This window comes from Falco cherrug, chromosome W (assembly GCF_023634085.1).
Source record: "Falco cherrug isolate bFalChe1 chromosome W, bFalChe1.pri, whole genome shotgun sequence".
NCBI classification, from domain to species: domain Eukaryota; kingdom Metazoa; phylum Chordata; class Aves; order Falconiformes; family Falconidae; genus Falco; species Falco cherrug.
The window spans coordinates 16,673,235-16,693,453 of NC_073719.1; the positions used below are offsets into that span (position 1 = coordinate 16,673,235).

The following is a 20,219-nucleotide window of genomic DNA, read 5'->3' on the forward strand; positions in this document are numbered from 1 at the left end:
TGCCTTTACAATTCATTTATCAAAGCCGCGGGGGTCCCGGTCCCAGGGTCCCGGTCCCGGTCCGAGCCCTGTGGTTCCCGGTCCTGGCCCGGTCCGAGCCGCAAGGGTCACCATCCCGGGGTTCCCGGTCCCAGTCTAGGTCTCGAGCCCTAGTCCGGTGAGTCCCGGTCCGAGCCCGGGGATCCTGGTCCGAGCCGCAGGGGTCCCGGTCCCGGTTGTCCAAATCCTGAGCCATGGGTGTCCCGGTCCCAGTTCCAGTCCCGAGCTGCGGGGGTCCCGGTCCTGGTCCCGACCTCAGAGCCTCGTCCCGGTCGCGGTCCTGAGCCATGGGGGCGCCGGTCCCGGCGATCCCGGTCCCTGTCCCGGTCCCCAGCCGCGGGGGTCCCGGTCCCTGTCCCAAGCCGCGGGGGTCCTGGTCCCGGTCATCCCGGTCCCGGCGGTCCTGGTTTCAGGCCCGGCCTGAGCTACGGGGGCGCCTGTCCCGGCTGTCCCGGTCCCTGTCCCGGTCCGAGCCGCGGGGGTCCCGGGCCCAGACATCTCGGTCCAGGTCCCGAGCTGCGGAGGCGCCAGACCCGGCTGTCCCGGTCCCCGTCCCGATCCGAGCCGCGGGGGTCCCGGTCCCTGTCCCAAGCCGCGGTGGTCCCGGTGGTCCTGGTTTCGGAACCAGCCTGAGCCGCGGGGGTGCCGGTCCCGGACCCGGTCCCGAGCCGCATGGGTCCCGGTTCCGGGGGTCCCGGTCCAGGTCACAAGCCGCAGGGGTCCCGGCCACGGGGGTTTCGGTCCCCGTTGGAGCCGTCAGCCGCAGGGGTCACGGTCCCAGGGCTCCAGGTCTTGGTCTCGCTGCGAGACGCAGAGGGTCCTGAGCCGCAGGGGGTCCCAGTCCTGGTCCCTCATCCAAGCCGCGGGGGTCCCGGTTCCGGCCGTCCCAGTCCTGGTCCCCGTTCGAGCCGCGGGGGTCCCAGTCTCGGTCCCTGATCCAAGCCGCGGGGGTCCCGGCCCAAGGATCCCGGTCCCGGTCCCGAGCTGCGGGGGTCCCGGCCCCGGAGGTCACAGACCTGGTCCCGGTCCGAGCTGCGGGGGTCCCGGTCCCGAGGGTCCCGGTGGGTCTCTAGCCGCGGGGGTCAAGGTCCCGGGGGTGCCGGTCCTGGTCTCGAACCGCTAGGGTCCGTGTCCCCGGGGTCCCGGTCCCGAGCTGCGGGGGTCCGGGGCCCGGTTCGCTCCCGAGCCACGGGGGTCACGGGTCCCAGTGGTCCAAGTCCCAGTCCTGAGCTGCGAGAATCCCGGTCCCAGTCGCGGTCCCGGTCCGAGCCGCGGGGGTCCCAGTCCCGGGGGTCCCGGTCCCGGTCCCTGGTCCGAGCCGCGGGGGTCTTGGTTCCGAGGATCCCGGTCGCGGTCCCGAGCCGCAGGGGTCCCTGTCCCGAGCCGCGGGGGTCCCGGTCCCGGTCCTGAGCCGCGGGGTGTCCCGGTCCCCGGGGTCCCGGTCCCTGGTCCGAGCGGCGGGCGTCCCGGTCCCCGGGGTCCCGGTCCCGAGCCGCGGAGGTCCCAGCTCCTGGTCCCTAGCCACGGGGGTCACGGGTCCCAGGGGTCCAGGTCCCAGTCCTGAGCTGCGAGAATCCCGGTCCAGGTCCTGGTCCCGGTCCCGGTCCGAGCCGCGGGGGTCCCGGTCCCCGTCCCGAGCCGCAGGGTGTCCCGGTCCCCGGGGTCCCGGTTCGGTCCGGAGCCGCCGGGGTCCCGGTCCCGAGCCGCGGGGTCAGGGGTCCCGGTGGTCCAGGTCCCAGTCCTGAGCTGCGAGAATCCCGGTCCCGGTCCCGGTCCGAGCCGCGGGGGGTCCCGGTCCCAGGGGTCTAGGTCCCGGGCAGGTGCAGTACCCACGTTTGGTCGCCAGGTGGCAGCAGGTCCCCACCAGCCCTGCGCTGAGCACTGGCCGGGCGAGCACTGGGCCGGGTCTCAGCCCAGTTTACACCACCGGGCCCCGGGAGTGCTCGCTGCGGCTGCGGCGTTCCCTTCGCTCTGCCCTCTGCCCACTCGCAGCCCGGCATTCACACTCATTGCCTCCGTATGCAAAAGCATCTACGTGCCTCAAGCATTTCAGTCCTTTGCGTATGATGCGCTCTGTTTCGCTGTGGGAAACGGGTGCATTTGCTCTGTTTGCATTTGGAAGCAGCTGTTAGTAACAGCACCTTTAAATTATTTTTTTACAAAAGAGAAGAGCCTTTGCACTTTCTGAGTAGGGAAAAACGAGCGGTGTAAATGTGTGGCTTAGGAGAAGCCCCCACTAGGTTTCCCCTTGCACCACTAAGCCATCACGAGCTCTTGTGTTCAGAGCCGCTCCCTGCGACGGGAAAGTGAGCCGTTACCGGAGTGAAGGGGTGCAGAGCACGCGGCAGGGCTGAAAGGTGGGACAAGGGAGCGGGGTCTTTCCTCCTCCTGCCTCCCTCCCTCCCCCCCACCCGCCGCCCGCCCCCCGCCCCCCGGCAGCGGGTACCCTCCGGCGAGGATTTGCTTTCCGCCGTGCCAGCCGCTCGCAGGGGCAGCTCGGTTGCTCTCGGCAGGGCGTCTGTAAGCAAGTGCAGCGCCTTGCAGGGCGGGGTCAGCGGCGGGCCGGGGGGCTGTGACACCGAGCGGCAGCTGCTCTCGGCCAGCAGCTTCGCCTCGGGACCGAGCCCCCCCAGGCAGCCGCTGTGGGCACAGCCCGCACCCCGCGGGCGGCCCCCGCAGAGCCCCGGGGCCGGCAGGCTGAGGGGAGCCCGCGGCGGCACCGAGCCCCGGCCCGGCGCGGAACGGCAGCCCAGCCCCCGCCCGCCGCGGCTCTGAACGGGCGGCTGGTGCTTCTTCTCGTGGTGGTGCTTCTCACTTTGCCCTGGTAGCCATGTGCAGCGCACCACAAGAGCTGTGCTGCCCGCTTTCTGGGGCGAGATGTGGAACCCGGCCTTTTGCACTTGTCCGCAGCCAAAATGCTGCGTAAGCCTGGTTTTGGCTAGCTAACGACTGCGAAGTCGTTCTCGAAACAAGTGGTGGAGTCATATTGTTACCGAAATCTCGGAATGAAGAACTTATCAACACCAATGTGATGTAGATAAGCAGACACTTCTTTATTGACGGCCGGGTGCGTGAGCGAGTCCTCTCACGATCAACGCACGCCAGGTCCCAAAATTAGACACCATATATAGAACTTATTCATACATATTCATTAAGTATTCATGCATAACCATGATATTTCCCATAAATCATTAACATATTCTCCTCCTATATCCGATTCTGCGCAGTAGAGCTTAGAAAGGTCTAGAAATGGGTCTGGGGTACGATTTGGGTAGGTGGTATGTGAGTCGGTGGTCGCGATCTCCCCCTGCCGGAATTACCTTTTACTAAAGTTCACGGTTTCTTGGCAGGTAACCACAAGCTGTCCCAGTCGACTCTCCCCAGTTCCCATTAATCTCATATTCTGACATTTCAGTACACCTCTACATACAGAAGACTGGTCAAATACAAAGAAACCTTTCAAACCCTAAATTATTACCCAAGTTTCAACAATAATTCCAGCCCATTCTTCTGGCCTTGGTACAGGATGTACAGAGGGTCTCATAGCAGCTTTTACTGAGCAATTATAAGTTTCCTCAAAATATATTTTTATCCTTCTATATTTCTATTCTATAAAATAATTCTATAAAATCAAATAATCAATCAAATAAAGTCAATCAATCTTAACTTATTAACAAATCAATAACATTTCCCCCCTTTGGAAGTGTTGAAAATTATTATTTCAATACTTTCACATTATTTACATATCATTTGTTTCCACATATTTTGGTGGTGGGCTATACCTTGGTGGACTAGTAGGTACTTCTCTCATAATCATACGATTGACTGCAATCCTATTGGTAAACTGCTTCTTCAAACATGCATATACTAGCATGATCATCAAAAAGACAATCGGTAACAAAAACAAAGTTTTGATTATGGATTGTATCCAAGAGCTCAAGTGTTGCAGAATGGCTGTGTGATCATGGCCATGACTCCCTTAAAGATCTTTGTGAAACAAAGTTAGCGTAAGTTAGCTGAAGCAGGCCTTGCAGCTGTGCTGAGGCATGCTGATAAGGAAGCTGAGAAAAACACTGACCTTGTGCCTAATGTTGTAAATAACTTTGAGGAATTCGCGTAGACAAGAGAGAAAAAAAATATGTAGCTAGCTATCCGCAGAAACCGCAAGTAGGAGGACGTATGAAAATGTAACCCTTTAGAGCTTAGCCAATCAGCAGATGACTAGTAGGCATAATTAACTGGAACTGTATATAAGACATAATCGCGCCGTAATGAATCGAAGCTTGCTCTATCACTCATATTGAGTTTGCCCGCTTGACTTCCCTCGCCGTCAACACTCAAGTTCCATCCTAATTTGTTAAAAATTTTTCCAAGCCAATCTTCTGACATATCCTTTTGAATTGTTTCAGTTTCTTTTTCAATTTTTCCTAATAGGTCTAGATCATGTTCCACATCCTGAGTGAATTTGGAATGTGGATATGACAGTGGTCCAATTTATCCTTGAGATATCCACACACTCCATGTTCTTTAAGTAGGAGCATATCTAGTGCCATTCTATTTGTAAAGTCATTCTAGAGGTCGCCTGTAATTGTATATTCAATTCCTTAAACCCCTTTTTAGTAACGTTTGCTAATTTTTCCACTTGACCAGTTAACTTGTAAAGCCATGCTGTTTCTATATGAAGCTATAGGATATAAAAGTGATTCACGTGCCCAGCCAATTTTCACTCCTGTAGATGGTTCATTCAGATTATCATCATTTGTCTCAGATCTCTTTATTCGTTTCAGTTCTATATTCTCTAGAGATCCTCTAAATGGTGATTTCTTCCAAATCGGACACAATGTTGGCATGCCTAAAATAATTTGTTTCACTTTACCATCTAATGCTAGATGAGTGGTCCAGGTTCCATCTCTTAATGCCCGAACTAAATGTCCTGGACTTCAAATAGTAGTTTTACTACAACTAAACAAAGTTCCTTTTCTAACTATAAAAGTGCTGGTTAAATTAAGAGTGTTCTTAAGACCTTGACAAAAACAACCATATGTTAAAACAGTGGCCTACAGAGGAATTCTTTGGATTACTAAGTCTGCTTTACTGCAATCATACACTTTTTCACATTTCCACCATGGCACTATTTTATTTTCCTTCTCTCCCGATGAAGTTGACCTATCATTGACCCAGGGTAATACTGAAAAAACTTTTCCATCCCAGGTAAAACACCAAGAAGTTCTGGCCATGTACTGAAAATGGGAAAATATGGACATAGACCATATAGAGTCCCATTGTTCTACTAATTGTGTACCTTGGCCAGTTTTGTTACACGTCCATTTCATGATACTTCTGCTCACATTGGTTTTAAGTTGTTCATCATAAGAACACCATCCTAAGTGGAGATTTGGACCCCCAGGAAGAAGAACTCAAGCTATGGCACTAGGTCGGGATCCTGTTATAAAATCATAATTCAATAGTTTCGGGGTTTTTTTTTTTTTACAATCTGTTTCTTTACCTGGCGACTTCCACTGTTTTCTAATAACCTTTACTTGTTCATACCATTGAGTCACTGGCCTTTGTTCACAATAGGTGGTTTCATTTTTATGTTCCAGATTAGTCAGATTCATAGTTAAAATTCCCCATGGAATAGGTTCACCTACTGCCCTCGGTATTGGCAAACAAGCAGTGATCTGCGTGACGTTTTGTAAACCGGCAAATTCTTTAATCAATCCTACCATCAAATTTTCCTCAGCCATTTGTTTGGGAATGTCAATTACTTGTTCTGTTTCTATTTGTCTTTTGTTCCTGTCCACCAAGCCGGCCCATGATCCCACCAACACTACCGACCAAAATAAAATCCAATATAAAAATTAGACATGTTTCAGTGTCAATTTTAAAGTCTCTGGGTCACGATTGACAATCTTCCATGGAGTAGGTGCTTTCTTCACTCGAGTATAATGTATCCAAGCATCTGATTCTGCTATCTTGATAGCTGTAAAAGTGGTCAACAGTATCCGGAAAGGTCCTCTCCAGCGCTCCTGCAAAGGTTCGGAGGTCCAGGTCTTCACATAGACATAGTCTCCTGGTTGGAAATCATGCACTGAATTTTCCAGGGGTAAAGGTCTATTCCAAATTACTGCACTCCAAATCGCAGCCAAAGTTTTCCTTAGAAAAAGCAATTAGTTATACACATCTTGTTTTCCTTTTACATGTATGTTTAGATTTGGTTCTGGAGACTCATATGGTTTTCCATATAATAATTCATAAGGACTGACTGAGGTTCCACTATTTGGCTGTACCCTGATTCATAATAATGCCAATGGAAGTGCCTGAGGCCACTTTAGACTGGTTTCTTGACAAATTTTACTTATTTGTCATTTCAAAGTTTGATTCATCCTCTCCACTTTTCCACTAGATTGTGGCCTCCAAGACGCATGCAAATCCCAATTAATACCCAATACTTTGCTAATGCTTTGGACTACTTCAGCCACAAAGTGTGGACCTCTGTCAGAGGAAATTCCAATAGGAACTCCAAATCTCGGAATTATTTCTTGTAATAACCACTTCACAACCTCTTTTTGCTTGTGTGGTGCGACAGGGAAGGGCTTCTGGCCATCCTGTAAAAGTATCAACCCTTACCAGGATGTACCGGTACCCATTCTGTCTATAGGTAACTCTGAAGAATCTACTTGCCAATCATCTCCAGGTTCTGTACCAGATTTCAGTCTACCCATTTGAACCTTTTTCTTAATCACTGGATTATTTTTCAAACATACTTCACACTTTGAGTTACCATTTTAGCTATTCCCAACATCTTAACTGATATTACTTGCTTTCGTAAAGATGTTACTAAGGCTTCTGCCCCCCAGTGACATTCTTGATGTCTCGTTTGAATTATCTCTCTCATCACAGGAGGTGGAATTACTACCTGTCCATTAGGAGTTATCCACCATCCAGCTAAGTTTTTCTTAGCATTTAATAACTGACCCAATTTGTCATCTTCCTCTGAATATCTCGGGTTTTCCCTAGGACGGGTTACTGTTTTAGAAGGAATTATTGCCATTTGCAATGCTTGTTTCTTTGCTACCTTTTTTTTTTTTTTTTCTGTTTTATCAGCTAAATTATTCCCAGCTATTATTTTTGTATTCCCAAACTGGTGTGCCTTACAGTGCATGATTGCTACTTGATCTGGCTTTTGAACTGCTTGCAATCATCATAAAATTTCTGTTTGATGCTTAATGTTTGATCCTTAGGAGGACAATAACCCCCTCTCTTTCCACAAAGCTCCGTGGACATGCACTACCCCAAAGGCATATTTTGAATCAGTCCAGATATTTACTCTCTTGTCTTTGCTTAGTTCTAAGGCTCGAATTAAAGCGATGAGTTCCGCCTTTTGGGCTGATGTAGTACTCGCCAATGCTCCTGCTTCTATAACTGTAGTCTCTGTTGTTACCGCATATCCGGCGTATTGGACTCCTTGTTCCATAAAGCTGCTTCCATCAGTATACAATTCCCAGTCTGGTCGCTCCAGTGGCACACCCTTCAGATCTTCACAACTGGAATAAACATACTCGATGGTAGCCAAGCAATCATGTTCCAGTCGTCCTTCTTCCTGTATGGAACTTAAAAACACTGCAGGATTTACCAGGTTAGCTGTCTTTAGAATCACATCATCTTATTCAGTCAATACCACCTGGTACTTCATCATTCGGCTGGGGGACAGCCAGTGTCCCCCCTTCTGTTCTAGGACAGTTATCACCATGTGTGGGACATAGACTGTTACTGTTCTTCCCAAAGTCAATTTCCGAGCTTCTTGTATGAGCATCACTGTTGCGGCCACTGCTCGCAGGCAGTTTGGCCACCCTCTACTCACTGTGTCCAGTTGTTTAGAGAAATATCCGACTGGTCGTTTCCAGCTTCCTATCCTCTGGGTTAACACGCCCGGTGCAAGGTGTTGCCTTTCATGAACAAACAGCTGGAAATCTTTGGTTAGATCCGGCAGTCCCAAAGCAGGTGCAGACATTAAGGCACGTTTTAACTCTACAAAAGCCTTTGCTGTTGTGGGCCCCATACAAAGGGGGAATTCTTTTGGGCCTCGTACAGCGGTTTAGCTATTAGCCCACAGTTCATGATCCAAAGGCGACACCACCCGGTCATTCCCAAAAATGCTCCCAGTTCATGAATATTTCTCGGCTCAGGTATACTACAAATAGCTTCTTTGTGATTTTTTCCTAATTGTCGTTGTCCTTTTGAAATCTCAAAGCCCAGATATATCACAGTCTGGCAGGCTATTTGGGCTTTCTTCCTGGATACCTTATACCCATTTAGTCCCAGGAAATTCAAGAGGTCAATGGTCACCTGTATACAAGTAAATCTTTCTTCTGTAGCAATCAATACATCATCCACATATTGTAAAAGTAAATGCCCAGGTCTTGGTTTGTCCTGTTTCCAGATTTCAAATTCCTTTGCTAAATGATTTCCAGAAATAGTTGGACTGTTTTTAAATCCTTGGGGTAATCTAGTCCATGTCAGCTGCATCTTTTGCCCGGTTTGAGGATTTTCCCATTCAAAAGCAAACAGTTTTCTGCTTTCCTTTTCCAAAGGTATACAAAAGAAAGCATCTTTTAAATCAAGCACTTTAAACCACTGATAATTCTCCCTCAATGCTGTTAACAGTGTATAAGGGTTTGCTACTACAGGATAAATATCCTTAACTATTTGATTTACTGCTCTCAAGTCTCGTACCAGTCTATATTCACCCGAAGGTTTTCTGGCTGGTAAAATAGGAGTATTATACTCAGATTCACATTCTTCCAAAATTTTATACTCCAAAAATTTATCACTCAATTTCTTCAATTCCTGTCTCACTTCCGGTTTGATTGGATACTGTTTAATTCTCACTGTTCCTGCGCCTTCCTTCAAATCTATTTTAACAGGTTCTGCTAGTTTCGATTTACCAGGAATATTTGTTTCCCATACAGTAGGGATCACTGCCAAATCCACCTCTGGTGGAATTTCTTGTTCCTTTACCTTTTCTTGTATCATCAAAACTTCTCCCGTTTTTGACTCAGGTATTTTCAAGAAAAGTTCTCCTTCGTCAAAAACAATCTGTGCATTTAATTTGGATAACAAGTCTCTTCCTAAGAAGGGTATCGGACATTTTGGTACACACAAAAATTCATGTGTAATTATCTTATTCCCAAATTTCAAATCCAGGGGTTGCAGGAATGGCCTGTTTTTGTTCCAATTTTTCCTTTACAGGTATTTAATAAAAAAATGTTGCTCCTGTATCCACTCCCAATCTCACAATTTAAACAACATTTTTTTCTACTTTCTTATTATCAGAAGTTATAGCCGTTACCAAATTATCTCCAATAGTTAGCTTACATTCATCTGCCAATCCTTTCTTTGTCTTAAGTAAAAGAAAACAAATCCACATCTGGCATTTTATTCTATTTCCCTTCTCTTTTACAATACAGCATTAACTGCAAAATAGTGTTATAATTCAGTGTCCTATTCGTGGGCCACTTTTCCTGATCATCCGATATATACAAAGGCCACCAATTATTACAATACTCAAATTATTACAATACTCAATCATCTGGCTCTTTTGCAGATCATCCTGTAAATTTCCCCAATGTGCCAATAAACATCCCAACAAAGAATTTTTCAGGATTTTGTCATTTACAGCAAGATTACCCATGCTTTTACTTTTAAACAACCGAGTTAATTTAGTTGCCATGGTGTAATTACTCACAGTACAATACACAATTATTCAACTCTGTCACTCCGATCTGCGGATCCACACTCCACACTCGCTTTCGTTCTCAATTACACGTCTCACCCTTACAGCCACACTCACACTTTCCCACAGTTACTTTAAACAAACATATAACACAATATTATACCTCTTAATTTTCTTCTTAATACACAAACTCACAAAAACAACAAAAAACCCCAAAAACTTATTCTAACTTCTTGTTAGAGGCACTACCTTAGAGAACACTATAGCATATAGTTTCTCTTGTTTCCACTTTTGTCCAACCCTGCAATAGCTTTCGCTCATGTCTTACGGGCAGGCGCCTAGGCTTCCACTTCCACAAGGATCCTTTTAGTCCAACCCTGTGCAGCTCTCACCGCGTCTGACAGGCAGACTTACTCAGTGAGACTCAAACCCACTGGTGGGTCTCCATCCCACTCCTTACCATACACTTATTATAGTGGGACTCCTACCCACTTCCTCTAGTGCACTTACTTACTTACTTTAGTGGGACTCCAACCCACTTAATACAATTGAAAAAAAGAAGTGTCCTACCAAAAATCCAGGGAACGTCGCGAAGAGCCTTACGGATCGGGGATCGATGGGTGTCCCCGAGAAATCCTTGGTGCCGGCTGGAACCGATCAGGTCCCCGACTCCTCCGGTCTCCTTCAGCGAGGTCCCATCTGGGTCGCCAAAACTGTTACCGAAATCTCGGAATGAAGACCTTATCGACACCAATGTGATGTAGATAAGCAGACACTTCTTTATTAACGGCCGGGTGCGTGAGCGAGTCCCCTCACGATCAACGCACGCCAGGTCTCAAAATCAGATTCCATATATAGAACTTATTCATACATATTCATTAATTATTCATACATAATCATAATATTTCCAGTAAATCATTAACATACTCTCCTCCTATATCCGATTCTGCGCAGTAGAGCTTAGAAAGGTCTAGAAATGGGTCTGGGGTACGATTTGGGTAGGTGGTATGTGAGTCGGTGGTCGCGATCTCCCCCTGCCGGAATTACCTTTTACTAAAGTTCACGGTTTCTTGGCAGGTAACCACAAGCTGTTCCAGTCGACTCTTCCCAATTTCCATTAATCTCATATTCTGACATTTCAGTACACCTCTGCGTACAGAAGACTGGTCAGATACAAAGAAACCTTTCAAACCCTAAATTATTACCTAAGTTTCAACAATAATTCCAGCCCATTCTTCTGGCCTTGGTACAGGATGTACAGAGGGTCTCATAGCAGCTTTTACTGAGCAATTATAAGTTTCCTCAAAATATATTTTTATCCTTCTATATTTCTATTCTATAAAATAATTCTATAAAATCAAATAATCAATCAAATAAAGTCAATCAATCTTAACTTATTAACAAATCGATAACAATAGTATACTACTGTGTGTGGGTGAGTGTCCCGCAACCCAGGGGAAAAGTGTCTGAGCTGCAGCAACAGCAAACTAGTTGTCTGACACAACAGTTGAAGGGAAAGTCTCGCGCTTCCCCTGTCCCAGCCTTGCAGTCCTGCTACTGCTTGTTGTGTTTGGTGAGCATAAGGACCGCTGAGCTGGCTGGAATTGACTGAAATAAGGACTGGTTGAGCTGACCGAATAGCGAGTCTCCCCTAGAAAAAGACCATTACTATAGTTATACAGTAAACACCCTAAAAATCATTCTTCTTGTTTAAGTTTTATAAGAAAAAAAAATAATATATATATATAAAGAAATATTTAAAGAACTGTATAGATCTGTGCTAGAAAACCTAGGACATCTACTTACAGGTAGTAGAGTAGAACTCCTCCTTACTGATTCAAAACAATCCATCCAAGACACAAGCTGAGGAAAAACTTGTGTTGTTTTTGACTCAGTTACTGTACTCTGTCAGCAGCACATTGCTGGAGACAGAAGAGAAGAATTAATGTCTTCTGGAAGAATACAGTGTCCAACAGAAACGCAAACCCAGCATCACTAAATTTGCACCCCAATCTAGAATGTTAACTGTGTCCTCAGCAGCATCAAAACAGGTTTGCAAATGCATGAAATTTATAACTATTGCATGTATTCTTGTGATGACGTAATGAAAATAAAAAGGCATGCCCAGTGACTAATGTTCACTCAGATTGAGTACTTACTTCCATTGAATTTTAAACTCATTGGATGAAAAACTTGCTCAACAACTTTTTTTTTTTCTGGAAAGGATCCCTTTAGCAAGTGCTGTGACCACCCCTTAAATGGTTTTCGGTTCATTGGTCCCCCTAAAGAGTTCTCCAGTTAAGCTCATTCTATTATGCACGTGTGAAATATTTTTTTTCTTCCTAGCCTGAAGTTTTCTTTTAACCTAAACGCAGATAGCTTAAATTGATATCACCTAGGCTCTTTTACCTTTATGCTACTCTTTTCCAATAGCCATGATGTTTTGTTCGCCTCTCAGATGGGAAAAGTGTGTGTTGTAGAATGGTAGTGCATTTTTTTCTGTGGGGCAAAAAACCAAGGGCGTATTGGAACCCTGCTGTTACAGATCTGAACGTTAAAGCTTGATCTAAAAAAAAAAGAGTTAACAGAATAGTGATTTGAATTTAAAAAAAAAAAGGGAAAGGCGGGAGGGTGGGGAGACACGGACACGACACACCAGAATACAGCAATATTATCCGGAAATCCTGCGTCTTTGCATCTCACGTACATTCTCATTGTTTCTTCACTCCTTTCCTGTTTGCATAGGTGAAATGGATCAGCACTTCATCTGGCAAGTTGTTTTTCTTCCCTTCCTCCTGAAGGGGAGGCAACTCCCTGGTACTCTTGGACTTCTTTGTTTCAGCAACACCTTGATGGAGCAGATAGAGATAAGGAGCATTAGATGCGGGAGCTGGAGCAGTATCAGAAGACTGAAGCCTATAAATCTTTAGCAGGAAAGCACAGGACAGACTAAAGGCAAATCACACAGACAAGGTATTGAATGGGACAAAAAGATGTGCCTGGAACAACACAAGATTCCCAGGTGGTTGTGCAGACTGACACTCGTTTACAGCCTTTGATGTAAAGGCTTGTTAAAACGTGGATGCTCATCTCAGTGAGCTCATCTGTGGGTGTGAAATAGAACATTTTTCTTCCGGCAAATCCTAGTTTCATAAATACGACATACAGCAACCTACACCAGAAATAATAATTGTCATTATTTTGTCACAGCACTGACCAAACCCTTGTTAATTGTTCTCCATTGTTCTGGTATTGCTTGTTAAAGAAAATGTGTTTTGAATTCAGAAATTTAAAGTGCTAAAGCAGCTAAGTGGCAGAACCAGGCCTCGTCCCCAGTATAGCCCTAATCCAAGGCTGGTTTAACACCCAGTCCAGTTAATCACTGGGAGAACACAGAAACAACAGATGATCACCTTGTGCACACAGGTGCTCGCAGAAATGCAGGTGTTTCAAGAAAAAAAAATCAGTATATGTGCATAGGAATTGCTCAAAGACTAAGTGTGCTTGAAGGAGTGTGTGAGTTAAAGCAGGCAGAAAGATCATGATCCGAGGAAGAGCTTGGAACCGAGGCAGAGACTGGAAGCAAACAGATGAATCAACAGGGACAGGGTCAGGTGATGGATTTGCAGAATGGACAAGACCAAAGGAAACTTCTAAAAACTTTGGACGTTGACTAATGGTTTGAGAAGTGTATATAAGCCGTGCTGTATCCCTTTGCTCTCTGCCACTCGCTGGGGTGGTGGCCCAGCTCTGAGGGGCGATTAAAGCAAACCTAGTGGTACCCACATCTGTGTAAATTTCTCCTGTAACACTATATGTGAAGCATATGACGGAAGTGCTGGTAATCCACCGGTGTTGTGACTGTTGACTGATGTCCTGTGTTAGAATAAACACAAGTACAATGGCTAACAGGCCTCACATGCATGAAGAACATGAGAACGGTGGTGCTGGGTCAATGGGTCTGTGCTTTTCTCTAGTGCTCTCCTTGCTACCACCTAGCACTCAGCTGGCAAGCTCATGGGCACAGCCAGGACCAGTCCAGCCTCTTGTTTTCCAGGGAGCCGATCACAACACATATGGGAAACAGACAGTAGACAAGACGTAGTTCTTCATATCTTTTCCGTTGTTTTGCTAGAGAATCTAAAGTTTGATAGACCTTATTTTGTTTGTATTTACATTGGCACTTCAGTGGGTCCAGACTAAATGGCCACTCTCTACCTGACTGCTGCAAAAATGGGTTTGAGCCCTCGGTTAGTAACCAGCCGTTGGTTAACTTTGTCTTTGAAATACAGCAACCTATGGTGGAATAGGAAACTGAGACAGTTAGGGACATTGGTTGTATTTACTCGAAGGAGGTGGAAAATTTTCTAGGGAAATTTTTTAATAGTGTTAGCATAAAAATCCTGTATGTGGCACATGAGCGACTGCTCTAGGCAAATGACTTTTTAGAATTAGAAGCCATCCCTGCCTTAAGTGACGCATTTAGAAAAAGTCTCTACGTGAATATTAAGCTCACACAGCAAAGCTGCAGCTACCTGACAGCACAGTATTTTTCCTGGTTTGGAGGATTTTTTTATTCACCTAAAACTTTCCAACAGTCGTCACTGCTAGTTTATTCCCTGTTTGACAAATCAGTAGTAAATGAAGGTGCTTTCATACAATGGAACAATCTGCATGCTTGCATTTTTTTCACAGCTGTTGCAAAGGTGTACTTGAAACCCTGAAGAGCTTTTGCTTTTTATACTACTGAAAACCACGCTACACAGCTTTTTGCAAATTTCCAGTCTGGAGAATCGCAGAGGAATTGTTCATTTGTTTCCGTGAAAGAAAAAAACCCCAACACATCTTCCTTTAGAGGCAATATTTTGCTGCAGATTTTAGTTCTATCTTTTCTATTTCATCTACCTCTTCTCCAGCTCAGAAAGGTCTACTTCTTTAGAAATTCTTTTCATTTGATGTATTAGAATATCTCTGTGTAGTAGTCGAAAAGGAACTGGACCTGCCCTTTGCCTCACTAAATTCTCATTTCTATAATACATGCAGTTTTCCTTTACTTATTAAAGAAAATGACCAAATCCCATACAGCTACCTGGGATCATGGATCAATCTGAATATGCGTGGCCCAGCACTACTTTTTGCAACTGATCTAAAATTCTGTGCCAAATTCTATCATAACCCAGGAATGGAAATAATAGGGATGACATACTTTGCATACCTTCTCTGCAGGTTGTTACGACCCGCTGCAAGTATATAAGAAAAAATACAGGTAGTGGACATTTCTAAATAAACCTCTGACATCTGAAGAAGTCATTTTAATATCAGATTTATTCTCACCATACTTTCTGCATGGAAGACCAGAAGAATCTATGCTTTTAATACAATTTGTGCAGGAAAGCACTGGCAAAAATACTGGAGTACTTGTAATGTTTGTTCCTACACCAAACATGCTGAGGTGAGGCTTAAAAGCCCACCTGTGAATTCACATTTGCCGCAGTGCTGTTAGTAAAAGCTGTAACTATCCGTATTTTTTTGAGAATGCTTAAAATGAAACAGAACCTAACTCTCAGTTATAGAACAGTGTAGCACAGCAAAGACGTTATCATCTAATTTTTTCATTATAAGATGTGGGTGCATAACCAGGAAGAACACTAACAGTTATTTCTTAGTAAACCTTTCCAGCATCAAACCATTTAGTGGGGCAGTGCAAATCAGAACATACTCTGACTTTAACACGAAAGAACACTTCTGCTGTATAGGTAGACAAAAAAATGGACTTAGTGGGATATTTTCGTTCTCACAGTGCTGTTTCCTCTCCTTTCATTGTCAGTAACCCAGTGATTTTTGTGGGACATTAGGGTTAGCATAGATGTTAGGTTAGCTTTAGATGCTTTACGTGTTAGAGATGCATTCCTCGTGATTCCGCTCCACGCACAAGAAAAAGCCCGGTTTGCCTTTGCCTGGAGCGGGACTCAGTATGTTTTCAAACAGTTTTCCGCAAGGATACAAACACTGCCCCGCTATCGCTCACAATGCTCCGGCCACAGCCTTAGCACAGATCACCATTCCACCTGGCCTCACAGTCTATCGATACATCGATGGCATCCTCAGCGGGGCAGAAGGGCCAGAAAGCATTACAGATGCAATGAAAACCATTTGGGCAACACTAATCCAGTTGGGACTGGAAGTCCCAGAGTCAAAGTGCCAAGGGCCAGCACGAGAAGTTAAATTCCAAGGAGTCTGGTGGGTTGCAGGAGCTGCCTCTCTTCCACCAGACTCACTGGAAAAGAAAGAATCTGGGCACAACCCATCCAGTACGCTGGAACTACAACAAGTTCAAGGGACTGTGAAGTACTGGGGTAACCATATTCCTGCCTTTTCCGTCATTGCTCGTCCCTGGTAGAATTTGTTATAAAAGGGAAAATCATGGCAGTGGACATCTCATCAGCTCTGTGGTACCGTCAAGTTCCCCTTCCTGCAGGAGCATAACAGAGCCTGGCCGCGGGCTCTCCACTCCGCTCCAGCCCCCGTTACTCCTGTCAGCACGTGCTGAGGTTGCAGGCTGCGCTGCTTAGGGAGCCGTGGCAGCACACATTTAGGATGGTGAATGCCGGCCATCCTGAAAGCGATAGCTGTCTCTTACCCTAAAAAGTTTCCTGTAATACTATGCTTCTCTGAGGTCCCACTTTTCTCGAATTGCCCCCACCCCAAAGCAATTTCCCCACAGGGTCCCTAAGCAAGGCAGTAGAGGAGTGGCTCTCTCAAACTCCCTCCCAGCCCTGCCCTGGCTGAAAGAAGGCAGAAAGAAGCCTTCAAATGAGGGAAGTTCTGGCTGCAAGAGAATACAAGCTGACCAGGTCTTGGGATCCACTGACATCAACAGAAATTTAGGTGAAAACTCCCCTTTGACATGAAACTCAACTCCCAACCCAAAAAACAGTTGTGATGGGAAACTATGGTGGGGGTGGGAAATCAGCGCTGAGGGCAGGAAAGCATCAGCAGGATGGGAAACCATTGAGTTGGGAAGTTGTTCTGTCATTAAAAGTCAAACCGTCACAATGCTGGCTGACCCGGGTGCTGGCATAATGATCGCCATGGAGACGGAACCCCAGAACACTGTTTGCCCCAACAAACGCCACACTGGCCAACTGCCGCGGCACAGAGCAGCATGCTCCTTGTGGTGCTCCTGCCCTTCGGGTAACCCCCAACCAGCTGTGCCGGCCAGCATCTCACCCCATCACCCCCCTTCGCTTCTGCCCACAGAGAGGTTCCCCCTCCAGCTGCCGACAGGACCAGAGGTGCCCGGCATGAGCTTCACCACCCTGACCATGCCGCCACCGGTCGCTGCTGGTGTGCTGCCCTCTGTCCCGGGGCTGCTGATCACCGTTCGGCCTTCCCAGCTCCACATTGTCACCCACCAGCCCGCCCTGGCAACCTGGCAGGGGGTGCAGGGGCCCCTGGGGGACTCGGGGCAGGTTGTGCAGCTGCCACACGTGCTGCAGCTCCCCAGCGGTGTGCAGCTGCCCCCTCTGCCTGCTCCTTGTCCCCCTGCCTATGGCCGGGGACAGCAAGTGGTGATGGGGACACTTGTGCCCCACCAGCCAGTGGGGCTGGGCCCATGGGACGTGGGCCAGGGACAGCCCCTCTACCCTACGGGCTGCACTGTGCTGAACGTCCCTGCCCATGCTGGGCCCCTGCCACCCCAACACCCTGCGGCTCAGCATTGCGTGCAGGTCTCCCCTGTGCTCCGCACCCATCCTGGCAGCGCCCAGAAGCTGTTGGAGGCCTTTAACAACGACGTGGTGGCCAGTGAGGATGGCGTCCCTGCTGCCACCCCCTGCCAGCCCGCCCTGGATATGCTCTCTGGCAGAAGCAGGACCAAGCACCAAGGTGAGGTCTGCAGGGTGGCAGAGCCCATAGGGGGTGACCTGCACCAAGGAAGGCTTGCATCACCCTGGGGGTGGCTTGGCTTCGTTTGCTTTTTCAGAAGTGGTGACCACCCCGTCAAGCCCAGAGAATCTCCTGGACCTGCCCGAGCTGGGGCCAGATGCCTTCAACGAGGCCTTCCCTGAGCTGGCAGAGGACAATCTGCAGTTTCAGGATGAGCATTCGACCACCACAGACAGCAGTGACCCGCTCGCCTGGCTCGACAGCATCCTGGAGCTCCCTGAAGTTCTCAGCGGCTCCTGCTTGACCACCCTCCTCAACAAGTTCCCGGAGTTCTCAGAGTACGTGGCAAAGGGTGGCTGCTCCAAGGAGCAATCGCTGGTGGCAGGGCTGGGGGACAGCGAGGACACCGACCGTGGTGTCCCTGATGTCCCTGTCTTGACCACCACCCTCAACAGGATCCCTGACCTCTTGGAGTGCATGATGGAGGGCAACTGTCCCGAGGACCAAGTGGTGGCCGCAATGCAGGAGGACACCAACCCCTCCTGGCAGAGGGTGGCAACATCCCCCTTGCTGGACGCCAAAGGCAAGCAGGGTGGGCTGGCAGCGGTCTTCCCCACCCGGCTGCCAGAGAGCCCCATGGAGCCCTCTCAGGAGGGTCCTATGGACACTTCAGAGGAGAGCCCCTTGAAGGGATGCTCAGAGGGTGCCCACAAGGGTCTCCCAGAGGGTCCTCAGCAGATCCTGCTGAATAGTCCCCTGGCCAGCCCCCCGACTGCACCCCAGCATCATCCGCCCCGCATGGCCCAGCTGGTGGAGGAGGTGCTGCGGAGGCAGCCCTGGGTCATTTTGACCCACTTGCCACCACCACCGGGCATCTCCTCCTGCCGGGTGGTGCCCAGATCAGGCAAGGCTGCTGGTAAACAGGCCAAGCGCCCCACATTGGCTGACACCCTCGGGATGCCAGAGATGTCCCCATGGGGCAGCATGCCACCCAAGAAGAGGAAGAAGATGGTGGTGTGCCCGGTGCCAAAAAGCTCCAAAACCCTCTGGGAGGGGAAGCCACACAGGGATGCCACGGCGGTGGGCTGTAGTGGGGAGCAGGGGGGCAGCAGCAAGCAGAGGCCATCCAATAGCGACTACGTGCCCACCAAGCGAGCCAGAACCCTGAGGAACACCAGGAGACAAGGTGCTCCACGCTGCCCCAGTCGCCGTTGATATATTGATAGAGAAGGTGTGGAGCACAGATCCCTCTGACGTGTGACCTGCACCTGCCCACTGCAGCCCCGGCCCTCTACCAGATCTGTCTGTCTTAATTCATTAAAGGTTTGATGTTCCTTGCACAGTGCCTCTGCCTGCGGTCATTCACGCAGCGGGAGATGAGGGTTAATGCAGCCCCTGCCACATGCAGAGATCTGACGCTCCACCTTCCCCTCTGTCGAGGCGACACCTCCACCGAGCTGACCCACTCTCTAAAGTACTTACAAATGAAGGGACTTCTCATCAAGGGAGGCAGCCTTGGCAGGCGTGATACACAAAGAGCAGGTAGTGAAAAGAGCACCGTTATCTAAGTTGCGCAGGAAGAAGACTTCCAATGAGGAAAGTTCTGGCTGCAAGAGAACACAAGCTGATCAGGTCTTGGGATCCACTGACATCAACAGAAAATGAGTTTAAAATAGGACAAAGATAATGGTGGCAGTGGGAGATGGGGACCTCTAACTGAAATAGTTCTGCCCCAAAGAGGCCAAAATCCCACTTGGGGAGCATGTGTAGTCCGTAAAACCCTTCAGCAGTGCTACTGAGGATGCGTACGCGTTTGCATTAGAAGCGAGAAACCAGCCACCAAACCTGTGTATGACACATGACTATGCAACGTGTGGCGCTCTGAGAAAGGCCCCGAACCCCTTCTCAGTGTTCCAATTGGACCTAAAAACTTTGCACGCACTTTTTAATCGCTGCCCCAAAGCGATTTCCGCACAGGGTCAGTAAGCAAGGCGGTGGCGGAGTGGCTCTCTCAGACCCCCTGCCAGCCCCGCCCTGGGTGCCGGTGCCTCCGGCCCTGCCCCAGCAGACGTTGCTGTGCTGATGGAGGGGCTCCCTCCCTCTCCACTGCATTTGCAAAGGGAGTGGCTGGCTCACCCTTTGCTGCCCACGCAGCCAGCCCTCACCTTTAGCTGCTGTCATTCCCAGGGGCGCCGGCTCTCTCCCAGCACCCTCACACCTTCTCCCTGCGACACTGCGAGAGAAGCATTTGCCAGGCACATGGGTGCCGTCACTGCCCTGCGCAGCTGGGCACCCCAGACTGGCCCTGCCTGACTGCCTCCCTCACCAAGCACCTCCACCTCCACAGTCTCAAGCTCGACCCCTTTAGACAGAAAGGGGGTCACTTTATTTCGAAGTAACCGTTCCTCATGAGGAACACAGTCTCTTCAGGAGGCAAAATACTTCAATAGCACTTAGAAACAAAGCTGGGGCACCTGGGGGGCCACCTCATCACTACCCCAAACAATGTGTCCTTTGTGGAGAAAAACTGAAGAGCTAGACAGTTTCCAGAGGACAG

The 20,219-nt window shown here is 48.5% G+C and overlaps 1 long non-coding RNA gene across 1 annotated transcript; it reads right to left on the bottom strand.

The window, feature by feature from the left end:
* Positions 1-11,550: 11,550 nt before the first annotated feature.
* LOC129734505 (uncharacterized) lies at positions 11,551-14,256 on the bottom strand. The gene is made up of 3 exons (XR_008730076.1): positions 12,483-14,256; positions 12,185-12,341; positions 11,551-11,697 (listed from the first exon to the last, which is right to left on the bottom strand). It is a non-coding gene; the product is annotated as an uncharacterized LOC129734505 (long non-coding RNA).
* Positions 14,257-20,219: the final 5,963 nt, after the last annotated feature.